The 18,119-nt window shown below is 42.3% G+C and overlaps 1 protein-coding gene across 2 annotated transcripts in view; it reads right to left on the bottom strand.

The window, feature by feature from the left end:
- ATXN1 (ataxin 1) overlaps positions 1–14,378 on the bottom strand; it is a 312,787-nt gene extending 298,409 nt beyond the window's left edge. The window contains exons 1-2 of one of the 2 annotated variants that reach the window (XM_062569931.1): positions 14,298–14,371; positions 7,463–7,549 (exon numbers count right to left, since the gene is read on the bottom strand). The gene's annotated coding sequence lies outside the window, so the exon portion shown is untranslated. Of the gene's footprint in view, positions 1–7,462; positions 7,550–14,297 lie in introns of both variants that reach the window. The other variant, XM_062569932.1, reaches the window with a different exon arrangement.
- Positions 14,379–18,119: the final 3,741 nt, after the last annotated feature.

The following is an 18,119-nucleotide window of genomic DNA, read 5'->3' on the forward strand; positions in this document are numbered from 1 at the left end:
CTGCCAAGGTTGGCAATGCAGGATTTTTCTCAGACCACAGCCTCTGATCAAGGAGGATATGAAATAAGGGTTACAGACTTTGTGATGGACACGTGATGACTACAATGCAATCAGCAAATGGGATGCTGTTCTGACACTGCTTCACTATGTGACAATTCAACTCCCAAAGAAGCCCTCAGAAATATGGCAGGTGAAAAAGACAAAAGCAGTTTCAGTTTTTTTACAGATTTCTTCAACCTACCATAGCAGAACTGCAATTATGTAAATGCCCGTCATTGGGTCAACAGCAGAACACGAATCCCTGAGCCATAAGATGAGAGAAGCCAATGCTCTGCAAGTTCAACAATGCTGGTTTCCAAAGTTGGGACTCTCATCTGGTCCATCAGCACATAATGGACAAGCACTGCAAACTACTAGCAAAAGTGCTCAGGAAACAGATAACATCCAATGAAATAGCATATAGAGAGATATGAATTAAAAAGAAAAAAAAAAAAAACTATCCCTGTTTTGTGCTGCAGCTATACGTCGCTGTGCAGGATGGTGGAGTGATGTCCCTCACACTCCAAAGAACGTGACTTTGGGAGAATGTAGGTTTGTATAGCAGGTATTTGCCATGTTGTTTGTATTCTGGATAAGGAATGCTAAATTTTAGCTTTGTTCTGTTTTTTAACGATGGGATCCTTTTGGTTCCTCAGACTCGTCTTTATGTGGTATAATAAAGCAAGCAGATCAGACCGGTTTCCATACAGACCGGTGACAAAGCGACTTTCCTGTCTTATTTTAAGTGTTCTGCATGAAGATCTGTTGACTGCCTTGTGGTATTGTTTGCAGACAGTGACATTTCTGCACGATAGCAGAGTTATATAACGGCTCTGTGTCCTCCCTGACTCAGCTAGGAATATGTTGGTAGGAATGGAACAAGTCGGCCTACAGCGAACTGCTCAGGGACTGTGGGATTACATGAAGAATGTCTGCAATGACTCAGAGATGTTGTGCTTGGAGAAGGAAGTGGGGCTAACCTTTGGTGAATGCTGGCATTGGGTTTAAGGCACAGTAGGGATCAGAGGAAAAGTAATTTTACTGTGATATGGATCGTCTAGAAACTTCAGTAAAGGACACCAGTAATTCACAAGCCTAACCGGAGAGACGTCTTTTGCAGCCAGTTATGTTATGCAAAGGAAAAGAGAGAATATAGGTATAATTTAAGAAGACACTAGAGGGCTAGGATTTCAAACCACCATTTTTTAAAATGATGTTTCTGTTTCCCTACTCTCTTCTATTTTACATATCCCCACCTGTCATAGCTGTAAAAAACGAAATAGTGTAAAGAATTCCCACCCTTTGGGAAGAACTGAGTTAGTATAAGGTAATATTCTCTAGTTAGCCATCAACAGCTATAATAGCTCCGAAGCTGTAGCAGCTTCCTGGTGTACTTCTTGAGGGACTCTGTCTTGAACTGACACATTCTAATGATGATACCTGTGCTCAGGCCCTCTAGAACCTTTTAGGTGGTACCTTTTCAGTGGTACATAAACTTAGCTCTGTTTCAGTTTGATGGATCCACAAATTATGTACTACTAAAAGCCAGTAATTCAATGCAGTAATTAACAGAAATCCAAGCTTTCTCAGTAGAGCTAGCATTTTCTTTTGAACGCATCTCCATTGAAGACCAAGTAGGGATATCTGGTTGCCTTTTTTTTTTTTTTTTTTTTTAAGAAAATTCCCAGGGAACTCTCAATCCCCAACTGAGATGAATGAGGCTATTCATACATCCCTGAGCTACAGTTCAAGGAGGCCTGCAAAACTGCATTGATATCACTGCCTCTGGTAACATTCAACCTGCATCCTGAAATTTGTCTTCAAAGCTGCAAATGCTAGGAACCACCTGTTATTCATTTATTTATCTTTAAATGATACTCACATTTATTTATCTTAAACATTCTGTAGTAAGACATGAGCGGCCTGGAACAAACCTACCAGCACCACTGCTAAAGCCATGGTGGTAGCCTACAGACATGAAAAATGCTGGCTTTGTCAGTAGGACCTGGGTTGCCAGAAGCTAGTTTACATTTCCCAAGTACCCTGCCTGGTCTAACAGAAGGTATCAGAATCAAAAACCTTCTGACTTCTAACAGAAAGTGAATGACAGGTACAAAGGAGGAGGAATATTTAAGCAGAATATCAAAACAGAAGAGTAAGAGCAGAGATAGGAGAGTAGGACAGTGTTAATAGATAGATGGATAGATCCCATCTAGGACTTTGCAAGAAGAAGGTCATACACTGTTCTGCATTAGTGGAAAGACCACAGTCTCATTAGTAAGAAGGCCAAGGAAAGTTTGACTTAGAACAAATGTGGTGAGTTAGGTAACAGACAATGACTCTTTGGCCCAAATATAGAAAAGAGGAAATGCTGACTGAAAAAGAGCCTTCTTTGGTTAGACAATCTCTAACTTTTGTTTAGAAATCAAGCTAAAGAAGCATTTTGATCTCGGTTTAACACTGTCTCTGTGGGTAGCCCCATTTGTTTATTTTGCCTTGAACCTTCCAGCATCCCCTTTGCACAAATCATCTGGCCTTCAAACCGTCGGGTTACTATCCTCTCTTCAACCATGGCTTGCCGACTCCTTCACAAATCTCTAGGCCTATTATATTTCAGCTTACTTGTCATACAGCCTAACAAGCTGTTTCAATAGCTTCCTCACACTTGAGAGTTACTGAGTTTTAATGCTTCCTCACCCTTACTTAAAAGAGATTGTTATTGGAAAACCTAATACATTCAATATGACAAGACAGGGTTTACAGATCTAGTTGTATGGTTTCTATTGACATTTAAAAACAATGTTAGTGACAAAAATGTAATTATTTCTAAATGATGGAAACAAGGAGCCAACCATACTGAATGAACTTTTTTTGAACTTCTATTCATTTCACTTCAGATTTTGGCAGAAGTTTTTGATGGTTTCTGTTTTATCCTAACCAGTTTATCCATGTTCCAGACTTTGTATGTTCTGTGGCTGTAAAGCTTTTCTGTGGAATTCACCCACTGCCACAGAATTGGCTGGAGAAACCCAGCATGCCTCTGAAAAATAAGTGATTGTGTTGCTCTCTCATGTACAGATAAAATTGAGAACAGGCACCGAGCATATGCTGACAGAGTTCTCCCTCCATCATTTTCAGGCTGCCCTAAATTGTAATTCTGAAAGGTGTGAACTATCTCATTTATCTCAGCTGGGGCTAGATTTCCCTGTTCCAGTCTGTAGAATTTGTTGATTTTTAGTGTGGACATTCAACATTTTTGCTACTGAATTCCCCATCTCTTTGCAGTCTAATACTTTGTTTTCTTTCTTCCAGTTCTGTTAGAACTCACCTACAGCTGCCTCCTCTTCTCCAGTTCCAGTGGGAACAAATTGAAATACAAGAAATCCTATCTAAACATAAGAAAAACCTTTTTTACTACCAACCTGGCCAAACACTGGAACAGATTGCCCAGAGAAGCTGTGGAGTCTCTGCCCTTGGGGGTGTTCAGAAGCTAACTGGACACAGGCCTGGGCAATCTGCTGTAGCTGCTCCTGCAGCGAGGTGGGTCTAGATGATCTCCAGGGTCCCTGCCTACCTCAGGTACTGTGTGATTCTGTGAATTTCTCCACAGAGGGAGATGTGCGTTGTATTGTAGCATTTCTGCTTCTTGCACAGTTCCATGAACCCCACCAGCAAGTACCTGCGGACCTAATAAGCAGGTAGAGGTCAGTCTGCTAACTGATATATTATCTTACTGCAACAGGAAAAGGTTACAGCAGCTAAGCCCTATGAAACCACTAAAAATTCTCTCTTGTCTGTAAGGGAGAGTGCTAAAAGTTAATCAGACCTATCTGCGAAGGAGTCAGAAGACCACCTAATGATTACCTGCTATCTCTGAAAGAGCTCACAGAGCAGAATAAAGGTAAAAGAATAAAGATAACTTTTGGTGCAGGATGTCTCTTAATATAAAAAGACTACAGAAAGCTTGGAGATGCAGGAGCAGTGAGGTGTTGGCAAGAAATCTATAGGTCGGGTAGTTGTGCTCATGTCATACCAGTGACCTCCACAAGCAGCCACCATGATTGTTCATTTCTAGCTCTTCTTGCTTCTCCATAAGATAAGACAATGCTGAGACCTGTGTAACACTGACATAAGGCACCTCTTTCACACCTTCACACCATGCCACCCACCCATACCACCTTTGTTCTACACCATTATGTTTTGCCTTAAATTCAGATGCGACCTATGTTGAATAGACTTAGCCATCTAAAATTTAGAAGCCTCGTATCAGCTATTTGTCCAGGCTCCCCTTGCAACAAATAAAAAGAGGAAGCTATCTCATTAGAACAAGACCTCACCTCCCAGAGTAAGTATCTGAGACAAATAAAATAAATACAGTTCCAAGTTTTTTCTTTCTCACTGATGTTAAAAGAAGCCTAGACATGTAATTTCCAGGTATCGGAAGTTAGTTAAGAAGCATTCTTCAGGACAGCACCTCTTATAATGGAGACTAACCCTTTCAGTGTTTCCCCATGCTGCAGTAGTACAAACGAGCGTGGTGTTGCAAGTTTAGCTATCTGTCTGATAGGATGTTTTTAAGCTATTGTACAACACTGGTCATCTAGGTCAGAACAATGCAAACTGAAAAGTATACTAACAATTAAACATTTTATTCCATCTAAGAAGAGCCCAGACAAATGTTCCCGTATCTTCTGTTAGTTGTGGCTGACAAAATGAGAGTAAAAGCTGGTCAGTACATTTCTTCTTGTTTAAGAATAACCAGGTAGGGATCAGAAGATATTTCACAGTCACCCACACAAGTTTCACAATGGACCAGACAAAATTCAAGATATGCTTCATTAACAACTGAAAACAAACTAGAAAAAAAATCCTCAAATCCATTAAGAAATTAAAACTACCTTTGAGATACTATGACAGTAGAAGTTCAAAAATTGATTAAAACATGAAAATTGTTGAAAAAGTAAAACACAGGTAGGGGCCAGAAATCTTTTGGCCTAGTTTTGTCTCTGACACACCGACTTTCACACCCATTTGCCTTTGTTTGCACATCTGTAATCCAGATTACAGTTACATCTCTAGTATTTATCTCACATGTATGTAGAAAGGCTTGTATGTTTTTTGAAACACAAGAATAGGCTAGAGAAATAGTTATAATAAATGTGTGCACTTGGGTGGTGATGAATAGCACCTCCAAACAGTATTTCAGAATGAGGAAGGACAGTTTTCAGGTATAAGCCTATATAGTTGGAACTAAAGCTACAAACTCACAAGCTAATTGCTTCATGGGACCTGAAACCTCTGTGTTCAGCCTCTGAAGGACAGCAGTGTGCACAGATTCACTGTAGTACTGTGCTATTAATCAGTGTTTAAATATAATACAAAACTTCTTTCCAGATTTCATACAGATGCAACTTTTTCCACCTAGATCAATCAAATAATCTGCTTAATCAATAATAGATCTAATAATTTGTTTGATCAGCAGAAACAAAGTTCTACAAGTAACTAATCCAGAACAAAGTGCAAGAGTACCAAACTGCCCATAAACACTCAGCACATAGCATAGCTAGAAGATCAGACTTAAAAGACATAGCATCATTGAGAAATTCTGTAATACGGGCAAAGCTATGGTAGAAAACACTGAAAATGAGACAAGGAAAGACAAATCACTACAGGATTAAGGTGCATTCCCAATAGTTTAAATCTCTTTTGTATACCAAAATAAGGTAATTTAGTTTACATAACAAAACACTGCAACAGAAGACATGAGGTAAAGGTGTCCTTAAATTAGATGAGAAGACCCACTTCCTTGCAGGTTTTGTTGAAGTATGAAATTATCAGTACTGTACTGGTATTACAGGATTACAGGAGACTAGGAATTCTGCCCTATTTGTAACGGACTGACATGTTTTCACTGTATGTGAAAAGCCAGTGTAGTCAGGCTATAGGAAATACAAACAAGTTCCTGCAATTAGTGAGGGTGTATATGTTTCTGAGTTTCTAGGAAGGCTGAAGCATGAGAATTTCACAGATGTGGGGACTTTTTTGATAGCATTCCAGTTGAAACAAACTTGTAACAAACCCTGTGGAGCGATTCATTCAACAAGATGAGCTAACCAAGAAAACAGCCATTTTTGGCTAGTTGCATCAATATTAGCAGCAGCTGTGAACTCAGTAAACAGTTCTGTTTTCTGGTTGTCAAAGAGCTGCTAAAGCAGATGTGAAACTCATCAAAACCAGGTCACAAACACAGAACATGCAAAGGAATGCATCAATATCAGAGTGGCCTGAAAATGAGTAATGCTGGAATATCTCAGTAGTGCTCATAACACCAAACTGTACCTAATACACAACTGCACCCAAGAAGAGACTGCTTTCATGTGATTCATATGGTAGGACCTTCCCTGTACTGCACCGGCTGTGTGAGCCAGGGTGTGGTGCTTGCAGCAGCTGAAGCGTCAGACAGAAAAAAGGTACTGAACTGCACTCAGCTTTCCTTTGCAATAGGTTTTAAGACAGGTTTTCAAACGCTGTAATTATCCCAGATTGAGGTATTGCACAGAGTCAAACACAGAATTTGCTATGGTTTAGTTTGCCTTTGCTACTACAAAGAGACTACAAGTTTGCCCTGTCCAAAGCGCTGCCCTCCACTGCTAGCCATTCCTCCGTGCATGGCAATCACGGCCAGTACAGCAATCACATCTTTTTTTTTCCTTCAGCCCACACGATCTAATTATTCACAGTTCCCCCATCTGGCCATCTAGGTGGATCTACTTCTAGGGTTCCTGCAGTACTTACAACACCTCACCTCCTTTCTTAGATAAATAACTGAACACGATTTAACTTTAAAGGGTGCAGGATAAGGAAATCAGAAAACACAGAAGGTGAAACAAGCAAAGACAAATCACTGCAGGGTTAAGGTACATTCCCAGCAGTATAACCCTCTTTTGTTTATAAAAATTACGATAAAAATCAGGTAAATCAGTTTCCTGTGGCTACAGCAGGACTCAATGAGGAACCAACAAAACCCCAAAGCCTCTGTGGCTGACCTTCATGGGCAGGTGTGAGACTGTCTTTGGCCAAATACCTTTCACAAGCAGAGTCTAAGTCCCACAGCCTGAAGCACAAGCAGGTGCAAATACTTCTCAAGTCAGCCAGTCACAGGGTGAGGAGAGATTAATCAGATCAAAACACCATACATGTTGTTGGCTTGTATGCGTCAAGTGTTTAACTGTACGAAAACAGGTCTTCAAAAAGTACTCAGCAGCTACACCCCTTCACTTGAGCAGCAGCAGCAGCTCAAAACGTAGTGTTTAGCACAGAAATGGCGAAGAAAAGATTTCACATTATTAATGTCTCAAACAGAAACGAGGCTTTCAGAACATGTTTTCTCTGCAAGCAAGAGAGCGCGCAAGCTCATACCCACCTTAAATCCTACGTGGCTTACGTTCGGGGCAGCTTTTGCTGAGGCACCTGCACGTTCATTCTAGATAGAGTTCTTAAAGCACCAAATCTAGGGTAAAACACAGTAGCTGGTGATTACTACACTTAAATGACTCTGCCTCGAGGCTTTTCTTCCTTCTTTTCATTAAGTCAGAGGGCTTTGTTATTGCTTGTGTTATTGCTACCTGAACAGCAACTCAAAACTCCTCATTTTTCCTGCAACCACATGTATGAGTGGTGGAGGTGAAGGCATGATGCTGCAGTAGGCCCTTTTGAATGACTGTTTCTAGAAAGGGAGGCTGCAGGGAGGGGCTGGAAAGATGTTACTTTTCTGTGTGGACATAAAAGGACTGTTTGTTTCTTTCAGAGGTATCCAGGCTATGCACTCGCACGGGTTTCTTGGCCAGAACGTTCCCTCCCCACCTCAGCAGGTAGCACATTAAACGCATTTGGCTGCTGCTCTTGGACTGTTGAGGGTGCTCTCATTTCAGTGGTGATGCAAGTTTGTAAAATAGCAGGGATAGGAGCGGATTTAAACTTTTGCTGAGAAACTAGAGAGAAATTTTTGAAATTGAGTTATTGGGAGATACAGGAGATGTAGGTTGCAGCTCAGAGGTAAGCTCTCAGTGCCAGAAATAGTGTGACACATGTTTTTGCCAAATAAATTAGAGAAATTAGAGGTAAATATTTCAGAAAACCTGGCAAAAGTTAATTTTATGCAAGGCTTTCCAAACACTTCAGATTTGCAAGACAAAGATGAAAATGCTGATCTTCACAGTCTGAACTTGTCTGTTTGGTTCACTGTTCCTTTTTGGCCTGAACGGAACTCTTATGTATATGAATTCTGAGTTAATCCAGCAAGACCAAATAAATCCCAATGCAAACATGGGACTGTCAGTTCTCCAGGTTTGGCTCAGAATTTGGGGCTTTTGACATTTGAACTCTGGTTTCTCAAGCTGCTTTGAGATGTGTTCGGGCTGGACCCAGAATGAATTCCAGAAACTCCTTCCTGTCGACTTCAGTGACAGAGAAATCCTTCCTCAGAGGTAACTCAGCAATTGTTAGTCATCACATCCTCAGTTACAGTCAGATACCAAGTTACCTTTTGTACTGTAAAACATGTTGATAGATTTTTTCAACTGGTGTTTAACACTAGTCGCAGCATGTTTTGAAAATTGTAAATGGCTTACTTCAACTTGCCTGCAATGATCTCTGTAGGCCTGGTAGGAAGCATAGGGAAGTGAATGATTAATCACATTCTTTCTAGTAATTTAGAAGTGTTGATGAATGCCAGGAAATGTTGTAATGAGTACTGAAGAAAAGGCAATATATTGGAAACCTGACTGTTGCTTTCAGTGGGGGCATCAAAGAAACTAAGTCTGTTAATCAGACATTATCATTTAAAATATACGCACATACACACATTCAAAGCATTGTCCATATACGTGTGCAAAAATCATAAGCTGAGCACACACACCTGTACCACACTTGACCATCCATCATCACAAAAACCCCAGCAGCTTTACCTCAAAATTGGTAATGAAGCACAGTCAAACAATTTTTCTTCAAAATACACCTTTCAGACTCTTATTTACTATGCCGAACTGTCATTCCCATGCTGACTTTGTGAAGTAAACAGAAATATAATTTCTGCTCTTCCTTGTCTTCTTGTAATACAGGACTGTGTAAGGCACAGCCTTTATTCCGTGATGTGGTTCACAGCACGTTTTGGACAGATCAGAGGGGAAATTTGCACCTTTACACATTGTAAAACACATGCCACGCACTTCATTCATTTATTTTGAAAGATTTATAATTAAGTTAATTAGGTACACACAGAAACTGTGAATTAAGTTGAGGATTCTCTCTGAAACAATTCAAAGAGCTTTTGTTCCTGTATTCACACTGCATGTGACATTACAGCAATTACTGAGTTTGCTCAGTTTTCAGCTCTGTAATTCAAGTAATATAAAAAAAGGCAGTGAGGCTACAAGTACATGTCCTTATAGTATAGACATCTACATACAAAATGGACAGATAAAAGAAGTCAGGAGAACCTGCCTCCAGAGTGCCCTTCATGCACTGCCACTCTGCCTACAGAAGGCAGTAATGGTATCACATACAGTAATTCCAATGTACAGGTTAGGTGAGATGAATTTCAACCCCTTATTTCTACAGCTGCGTGGTTTAGTGGCCACACAAAGGCTCATGTCCAATGTGGATTATGAATTTCCATCAACTTGGACAGACCAAGTTTTTGCGTACATGTTCTAGGGAGCTAACAGAAAAACTGGAAAGTTGGAGCCTCAGGAGAAAAATTCAATTTTTCTTCTTGAGTGCTGAAAACTCAGTAAAAGACCACTGCTGTGACAAGCTCTGGTATCTGTGGCCTGGTACAGAGATAAAGTAAAAAAAAAAAAATAGAGACACAGCAAAACCATTCTGGAAAACAAATACTTGCCTCTTCTATTTAAAGCTTCCATCAAAACACTTAGATACTGACAAAAATTTCTCCCCAATTCTGACCAGAAAAAAAAGAAAGAAAAAATGCAATAGGAGGGACAATTATCATTACTATTCTAATTCCAAAATGTCCATAATTGGTAATCTCATTAAAATATTTATACTTGTAAAAGAAAGTTTAGCTCATTCTACTTCACTGGCTGCTGAACTGAGGCCTACTATGTTTAAAGCCCAGACATGAACTTGAAGGATGATGAGGTTCCCACAGGGCTCACCTCTGGGGCAGAATGCCAAAGGATCGTATAACTAAGGCTGCTGGAAGGGAGATTTACCTTCAGCTTGAGATATTTATATCTGACCTGTGTAGGCAGTGACACAGCGAGTCAGCCTTTAGCAGGCTAAGCGTACAATGGGCAATCAGTGTATTTGCCTTCATTCCAGAAATGGAAAACAGAAAAGGATTTAAAAACAAAATTTCTGACCAAAGATACAAGTTTACACTAACTGTAGTCAAAGCTGCAAATTAAGAAATTGTTCAGACTTCTGTTAAGTGTGTACTCATGTCACATCTCATTTCAGTACTGAAACGCTGCAGAAAGCGAGCAGTTAAAAGACATATAATGTAAAAGCCATCAGGTCCTGTATCAAAACCAGAGCTAGAAGACTGTGAGGATTTTTAGAAAGGAGGAGACTGTCACAGAGATTAAAACAAAATGAAAGCAAAACTGAGCCACTTCAAAAATACGGCCAGCAAACTTCCCATTCAGCCTCTAGCACCGCTGCTCGTTCTCTTCACAGGCGAATGCTCCCTCATTCAAAATAAAAACATTCAGATCGCTCAGACCTGTTACAATTGCTCAGAGAAAGTGTTAATGACGAAAAGAGAGTAAAATGAGTGGCTAGAACACTTGTCGGAGAACTGAGACAAGTCCCCGCTCTTCTACAAGCCTCCGGTACAACTCGAGCAGTCCCTTGGCTTCGCTTTCACACACAGGTGCACAAGCGCACACGTGCACACACACACACACACCCCAGTTGCATCTTTCTTGTCCCTCTTGATTACTTTTTAAAACATGATAACACAAAAAGTGAGCCTCATATTAGGAGGAAATAATTCTATTTGGGAGCTACTGTAGCGGAGAAGCTACCAAGCGCCCATTTCCTTTTGCAGAGACCAGCGGGACACAGACGGCTAGTCAGGAGCCTGCAGCTGGACCTCACCCCTAACTTGGGGTCTTTGCTCCACTTCTAGCCCACAAGGATCCTTCTCAGGCAGGCTTTCAAGGGGCTCAACTGCTACTAAACACCTATGCTTTAACTGGCAGCCAGTAATACGCTCACTGGCCACATAGGGGAGCCCAGCCCAGTGTCCCCATCCTTCCCACCCATCTTTAGGAGGGCACGACAGAAACCTGAGAACGAGCAGAGTCTGTAGCAGCATGAGGAAGGAAAACCATAGAAAAGAAACACCTCATCCATCTTCTCTTCCCTGCTTCTCTTTGAACCCCAAACAGCTCTCTGCAACGTGAAGGTCACAGCCAAGCTCCACAGGACAGGAAAGTGAACAGAGGTGCAAAAGAAAGATAATCACCACCAGAAAATATACACACATTTACAGCAATTGCTGTGTCCTTTCCTTCTCGCTCTTCTCCTGCACAGTATTGTTGCTCTGAAGTGGTAACTTCACACTCCAAGTCCTTTTTTTCCTCTAGATTAAGCACAGAAAATTCCCGTTGCAAAGGAGAATGTTCCAGACATTGTCAGAACAAAATCAAAAGAGTAATAACATGCCATTTTCCAGGTGCAGCATCTGCATTTGCTAAAATAAATTACTCAGCTCCAGAACAAAGCACAAGGTAAAAGTTGTTACACTGTGAGCATGTAACAGGCAGAGGTGTAGCTACTTTGAAAGTCTACACAAAAGCGTTAAGATTTTTAAGCTGCAGAAAAAATTAAAGATGAAATGTTGTGCCTGGTGGGTTATACAGCAATATGCCAGCAGGAGAAAGAAATAACAATCCAAATGGCTAGAATGCTAAAAACATCAACACAGGGCTTAGCATGTGGCAAGAAGACAAGCTGAACAAAATTCCCAGAAAGATGTATATAGATACAACTAATTTAGAGAAAAATTTCTTAGTTCTGTGTATGAATAGCTAGCGAGGCCTCATTTGCTGAATGAGTCTGAAGAAGGTCTTTGGTCCTCTCACTGAAGAAAGATGGTCACAGATGCTAAGTGTACCCTCTAGGGTAAAACCCAGCCCAGGCCTATGGTAGCCATCCTGCAGCCCCGCTTGGCACACCAGACTCCTGTTGGCAGAAGCAGCATAAAATGCCAGTAGAGGAGCCATGGGAGAACCACAGCTGTGATATATGTTCATGTTCCCGTGTGGTCTCTCAAGTGTATGTGGAGAGAAAGGAGAGCAAGTTGTGTGTCATTTTGTACTGTGTCCACTGGAATATACTCACAGGTACATAGCCACACAGCAAAAAACCCCAAATAATTGTGTATTGAGGGGACAACCCAGAAAGCACATTTGTCCCATAAACATTTAAATCACCCAGGAGCTGTCTGTAGGTTGAGCTTCTTCCTGTCCTCCTATCTCCTTGCTTCCTCTGGTTTCAGCAGCAGCCTGTTTCAGGCATCCTTCCATACTGCACACCCTTAAGAGCTCTCCAAGGACCAAGAGGTGCTGCCTGAGCTGAAGGGAGCAGCTAGCAAGGGAGGTCCACATCCCCACAGAGAGCACTGTGAGAGAGGACAGCTGAGAGCAGGAGGAACTGAGAAGTGGCGAACGACCATTTGAGGAGTCCAGCCGCCCCTTCCCAGCACTGGTGGGTCACAAATTTGCATACTGGCTGCTGTGTCCAGAAAGATCAGCAGTGACTCGTCAGAGCATCCTAAAGGCCAGTTACAACCCAGCTACTGTCCCCACTACTGCCCCTGCACAAGGCAAGGTAGACCTTCGAGGCAGATGCACCAACTCAACATCCGCTGACCTCAGGCAAGGAAACTTCCACTCACAGCATAGGGAGGTTTCCGTTTCATGAGACACACCTAAATCAGCCCTCATGTATCAATTGATGGGGCTATAAGGTGCATTTTGAACACTCAGCCTGGAGTATGGGGGGGTAAAACATAATGAAACATACCTGCTGAAAGCAGGGACTAATTTTGCTTACAAGAGAACTGAACTCCAAATAGAAGCTTTGCATAAAAATTCCACACTGCTGCAAGCTTTGCTGCGAGAAATCTTTTTGAAAATTATTACTGATGATGAAGGAAAGAAAAAAACAGAATTTCCTTTTTAACGTTCTAGAGACTAATTGAACAGAGACAGCTTTGTTCAAGCCCTAAGCAACACTTTACAGCACATGAGGGATATAGATTCACTTTAATTTTATTAGGATAGTTACTTGAAATAAGGTGATTGAGGAAGAGGTTTTATCTAGGGATAAAAGCTCTGCTATTTTTTCTCCAATTTAGAATGCTGCTGTAAGGATGCCAGCCTGGCAGGACTAAGCTATAATAAGTGTAGAAATGCTCCCGGTGATTTCATAAGCATGTGCTGCAGGCATTCAGAGTAGATGTAATCACTATATGCAGTGCTAGCAACTAGGTGGTACTTGGGTCCACTTTGGTGCAGCAAATTTTAAGAATGAGAGGGAATACAGAAAGGGGAAATAAGGCTGTGAAAAGGCTTGCAAAACGCTGATGAAAAAGAAAGCTAAAAACAATTCTTTAGTCTGGTAAGGAGAAAACTAAGAAGCAATGATAACAGGTTTCCAGTAAGAAAGAGGTTTTTAGAAGGAAAGACTTTAAACGACCATTTTTTTATGCCTCTAACTCACGTCCCACCTTGAACGTAATTTGTAGTAAAGAGAATTTAGTTAAATATGAGGGGGGAAACCTTTCTCACTACGATTAAACAGTGGCAAGGGTCACGGTATCCCTGTCCCTTGAGAGTTTTACGCTCGCACGCCCTCCGCTGGGACAGCTGCCCGAAAGGCGGGTGAGGGCGCAGGGCACTCCGCGAAGGGCTTTCCAGCCTGGCCTTTGCGTGGCGCTTGGTAACTTGGAGAGACCTGGAACCGGCAAGTCGCATCCGGGTCCTTACGGCCACTATCGAGAGCTGCGGCCTCGGGAGCGTTTCGGCCGCGCTCGCGGCTAACGCTGTCCGCGCGGTTCCGCGCAAAACACAACCCCGTCTCCGGGGAGGGAGGGGGGAGCAAGGAAGAAAAAGCCGCGTTAGCCAGCGCACTCCTTTCTCTCCGCGGCGCGGCCTGAAACAGCTACCAAGTCAAACACGCTAAAAATCAATCAATAAAATAAATAAATAAAATCCAGAAGTTACCTTTCCCCGGAGCTGGCGGCCGGAGGCGCCCCCGGCTCCCGCCGCCGGCTCGGGCTGCGGCTCCTGCGCGGCGCGGCGCGGCGCGGCGGCGGCAGGGCGCCCCCCGGCGGCGGCGGCGCGGCGCGGCACCGCCCGCGCCCGCAGGGGCCCCGCGGGCGGCGGCGGCGGCGGCGGCGGCGGCGCCGGGAGGGCGCTGCGGAGCCGCTGCCGAGCGGCGCCGGGAGCAGCCCCCGGCGCGGACGGCGCCTGCGGCAGAGCTTCGTCCCGAGGGAGGGCCAAAGCACGCACCGCGGCGTTAACCGGCTAAAACCCGGCAAGGTTAATTGACTCCAAACCCAACATACGCGGGGAAGGAGGGCAAGGGGAAAATGACTCAATTAACCCCCCCGCCGAAAGACGATAGAGCAGCAGGTGAAACCTGCCCGCCGGTGCGAGGCTGCGCGTTCCCCCAGCCCACGCTGCAGGGGCGAGCACAGCCAGGCGAGCCGCAGATTAAAGCAGAGCCAACTGAGCGCGAAGCAGCAGCATTTGGGGGGAAAGATGCTCAGGAGGGATGTGCGGAGCAAGATAGCGAAGGAACGTCCACGTGGTTGAGGAAGCCAGAATTGATTTCTTTTTTGGGGCTGCAGGTGCAGCACCGATGGCACTTTGCTGTTGTGCACTTGCACTGTGCCCTGGAGTCAAAGGCTCCCTGGGAAAGCTTGAGACTAAGATGCACAGCAATTTCCGTCCTCACCAGCTAGCCCTCCACAGGTAATACCTTTCCTGCTGGGCAGCAGCAATGCAGTTCTTCCTCCCAATCCCCGACACCCCTGAAATAATGTTTATCAGGCCATAAGCATATCCTGCTACCATAAAGTTTTACTATAACAAAATATTACAGGATGTTATAATCTGCTGGGACATGTTGCTATAAAGTGATTTTGACAATATCAAAACACCAGGAAAGTCATGTAATTTGAAGTTAAAAACAGAAAAATAGTCAAAGTGAACATTTCAATCTTAATTTGTAATTCTATTTTTAATTTATATCTTCTGATCATTGAAATTCAGCTTGGGCTGGTTTAAAACAGTGATGGAGTTTGTTTCAGGATGTGGGTTTTTTTGAGGTTTTGGACCAGGCCAGAACTCAGCTGCCTTGAACACACATGAAGCAACAATCAAAACAATAAAAATCAGTAGCAATCCCAGCTTGGGTCTTTCCTCCTTTTTCCAAGTCACTAATTACTGCAACACAGCATTTTAAGTTCCATAATCTTAATGAGCACAGGGCTACTTAAAACATGAATGGCATAAGATGCCATCCTATACTTCTTTGAAGCCAAACTGTGCAATTGCCAAATCCCCCATTAGACCTCAGCAGAGCAGGCAAGGTCTGAGCCATCAAGTGCTTGTTTCTGCTTTACAAACATACCCATATCTATGATTTTCTCCTCGGCAAGACCTATCACTGCTTGTTTTCTCCATTAAAATCTATGGCATGAGCTGCCTGCGTAGGTATGTATGAGTGGAGACTGGGTCAGTTTGGTGCTGAAGGTGTTTTCTTCTCCTCTCTGTTGTGTTGCCTGCAGGTTTGTAATCTTGCAGCTAGTTATTTTCAATTAATGGGGCTCAAGGCATGAGGCTACCAATAAAATTTGAACATTATCATCATCCCATTATGTCAGAGAGTATAGCTTCCTCTCAATTTAATTGAGCTATTTAAACAAGCACAAATTCACAGAATGTTTTTCCTCAGGTTACTCTAGAGATGGCTCCATGATACCATCTTCATAAAACACGTTCAAGGAGAGCAGAATGAAACAATACAAGAAGCTCTATCAATTTCCAAATTCCAACTCTCAGGGGTCACTTAGCTGAGGAAAGAGTTAGTTGTTACCAGCCCTATACGGAGAGAAAGAAACACAAAATTCAAGTCTATTCTGACTGCCAGAGTGCACTGCAAAAATAAGTTTCTTCATCCTGATCTGCCAGGAGCTTTGTCTAACCAGGCCTTGTTTCCCGTCAGCATCCTTCCTCCCATTGGTCTGAGAGTCAAGGCAATATCTCAGAAGTACAGTGTTCTGTATTTATTAATTCCGTTTAGGAAGAGGACAGATTCTTAGAACCACCTCATGTTTCTAGTTTGGTTTAATTCTCCTAACTAAAAAAAAAAAAAAAAAAAAAAAAAAAAGTATTTTTCAAGGTCAGAATCATGTCAGGTGAAGCTGTCTAGGCAACATACATGTAATGTGCTCTAAAGGAATACAGGGCCTGCTTCTCCCTAGAAGAATGGTTATATGAGAATTGGGGAGTCTACTTAAAGCAGCTAGGTAGGAAATTCCATACTGTAGCTCATGCCCTCAACACTAAAGTTGCAACCCCCCATTTTACAGTTTGCTTCTTACAAACACTTTGCAACACCTCATCTCCTGTTTTCAAGGTCTTTCCAAAGAAGGTGCATTTGAGAATCTGCCTGCGTACAACTCTAAAATACCAGTTTGATTTTACTTGTTTAAGAATACCTGTGTCCTGTCATTTCCAAACTCTAATTTAATTTGCATGTGTTCTCCTGAGCGCTGCCCACATGCCTACCATAGTAAAGTAGTCCTTCCTAAGTGCAAAACCAACCAAAGATAGCTGGTTGTATACAAACTGATTTGAGCAAGAAGATATGCCTTCCATTTTGGAGGTCACGAAGATATGCCTTCCATTTTGGAGGTCACTATCAGTGTCTGAAGTAACTGTGAAGAAAACTCAAAAGTGGTAAGAGACAAAGACAAGAAAAGACATCCAGATGTTTTATTGCATAATATGGGTCTGAGATCAATTCTGGAACCCTTAACAAAACCTGTGAGTTTACTTGCTTTCACTACCATTTTTCCATGAAGAAATAAATTGTAAATATAGAGTGGCCATTGTAGCGCTGAGAAAAGTTGTACTTAAGCAACTGGGAGATCTTTAGAAGAATCAGCACTACAACTGTGTGCCTAAAGAAGCTGAAATGTCTCTTTGGGGAAAAACTAGACCTGTGGCCTGGTCAGCTTCAGGAAATTAAAGAGCACAAGGATACAATATATGCAACTGAATAATAGTAGCTTGACTAGTGTCCAGCAGGAAAAACTCCATCAGGCCCTTTGATGATGGGAAGCAATTGATATGTGACTCACGAGTGGATTTCCTTTTACTAACCAAAGCTAAGTCTCACAGATACTGGTTTGGCATAGAGAAGGCAGAACTGTCTCAGCACTGAATGCCAGAGACAGCTATATAGGCCAGAGAAACTATAGCATTCCTGCATCTTCAGGTTTTCAACAAATGAGAAAACAGCTATCACAGCTCAGCGGTTTTCAACTCTTTACACTTTGCAGTTTCTAAGAGAGGTACTGGCTCCTGCTTAAGATTTACATGCCATGACAAGAGTTTGCTTTTCTTATTTAGCAGATCCCTCAGAAATCATCCCAGACCCTCAGCAGTCCATGGACCAGAAGTTATACTCCTATCTGAAAAAGTATATTATGCTTCACAGCCTGGAAAGCCCAGTCTTTGAGTTTTTTTTTCTTTTTTCTTTTTCTTTTTTTTTTTTTAAGTGATATTCATGGTTTCACTGAGTCCTTTTTTTTTGTTTTTTTTTTGTTTTGTGCAGAACACACCCCAACTATACTTCACAGGCGATCTTCATAGGTGATACTCAGTGGGTATTGTACTATGATTCTATAAGTGGATCCTGGTGATGTCATGAATGTTAATTATTCATTTATATTTGAATTAGTATATGAATATTTATGCCTGTATGTCTGAATATGAAATAAATCAGATTTATGTAATATACCAGTACACACT

This window comes from Rhea pennata, chromosome 2, assembly GCF_028389875.1.
Source record: "Rhea pennata isolate bPtePen1 chromosome 2, bPtePen1.pri, whole genome shotgun sequence".
NCBI lineage: Eukaryota > Metazoa > Chordata > Aves > Rheiformes > Rheidae > Rhea > Rhea pennata.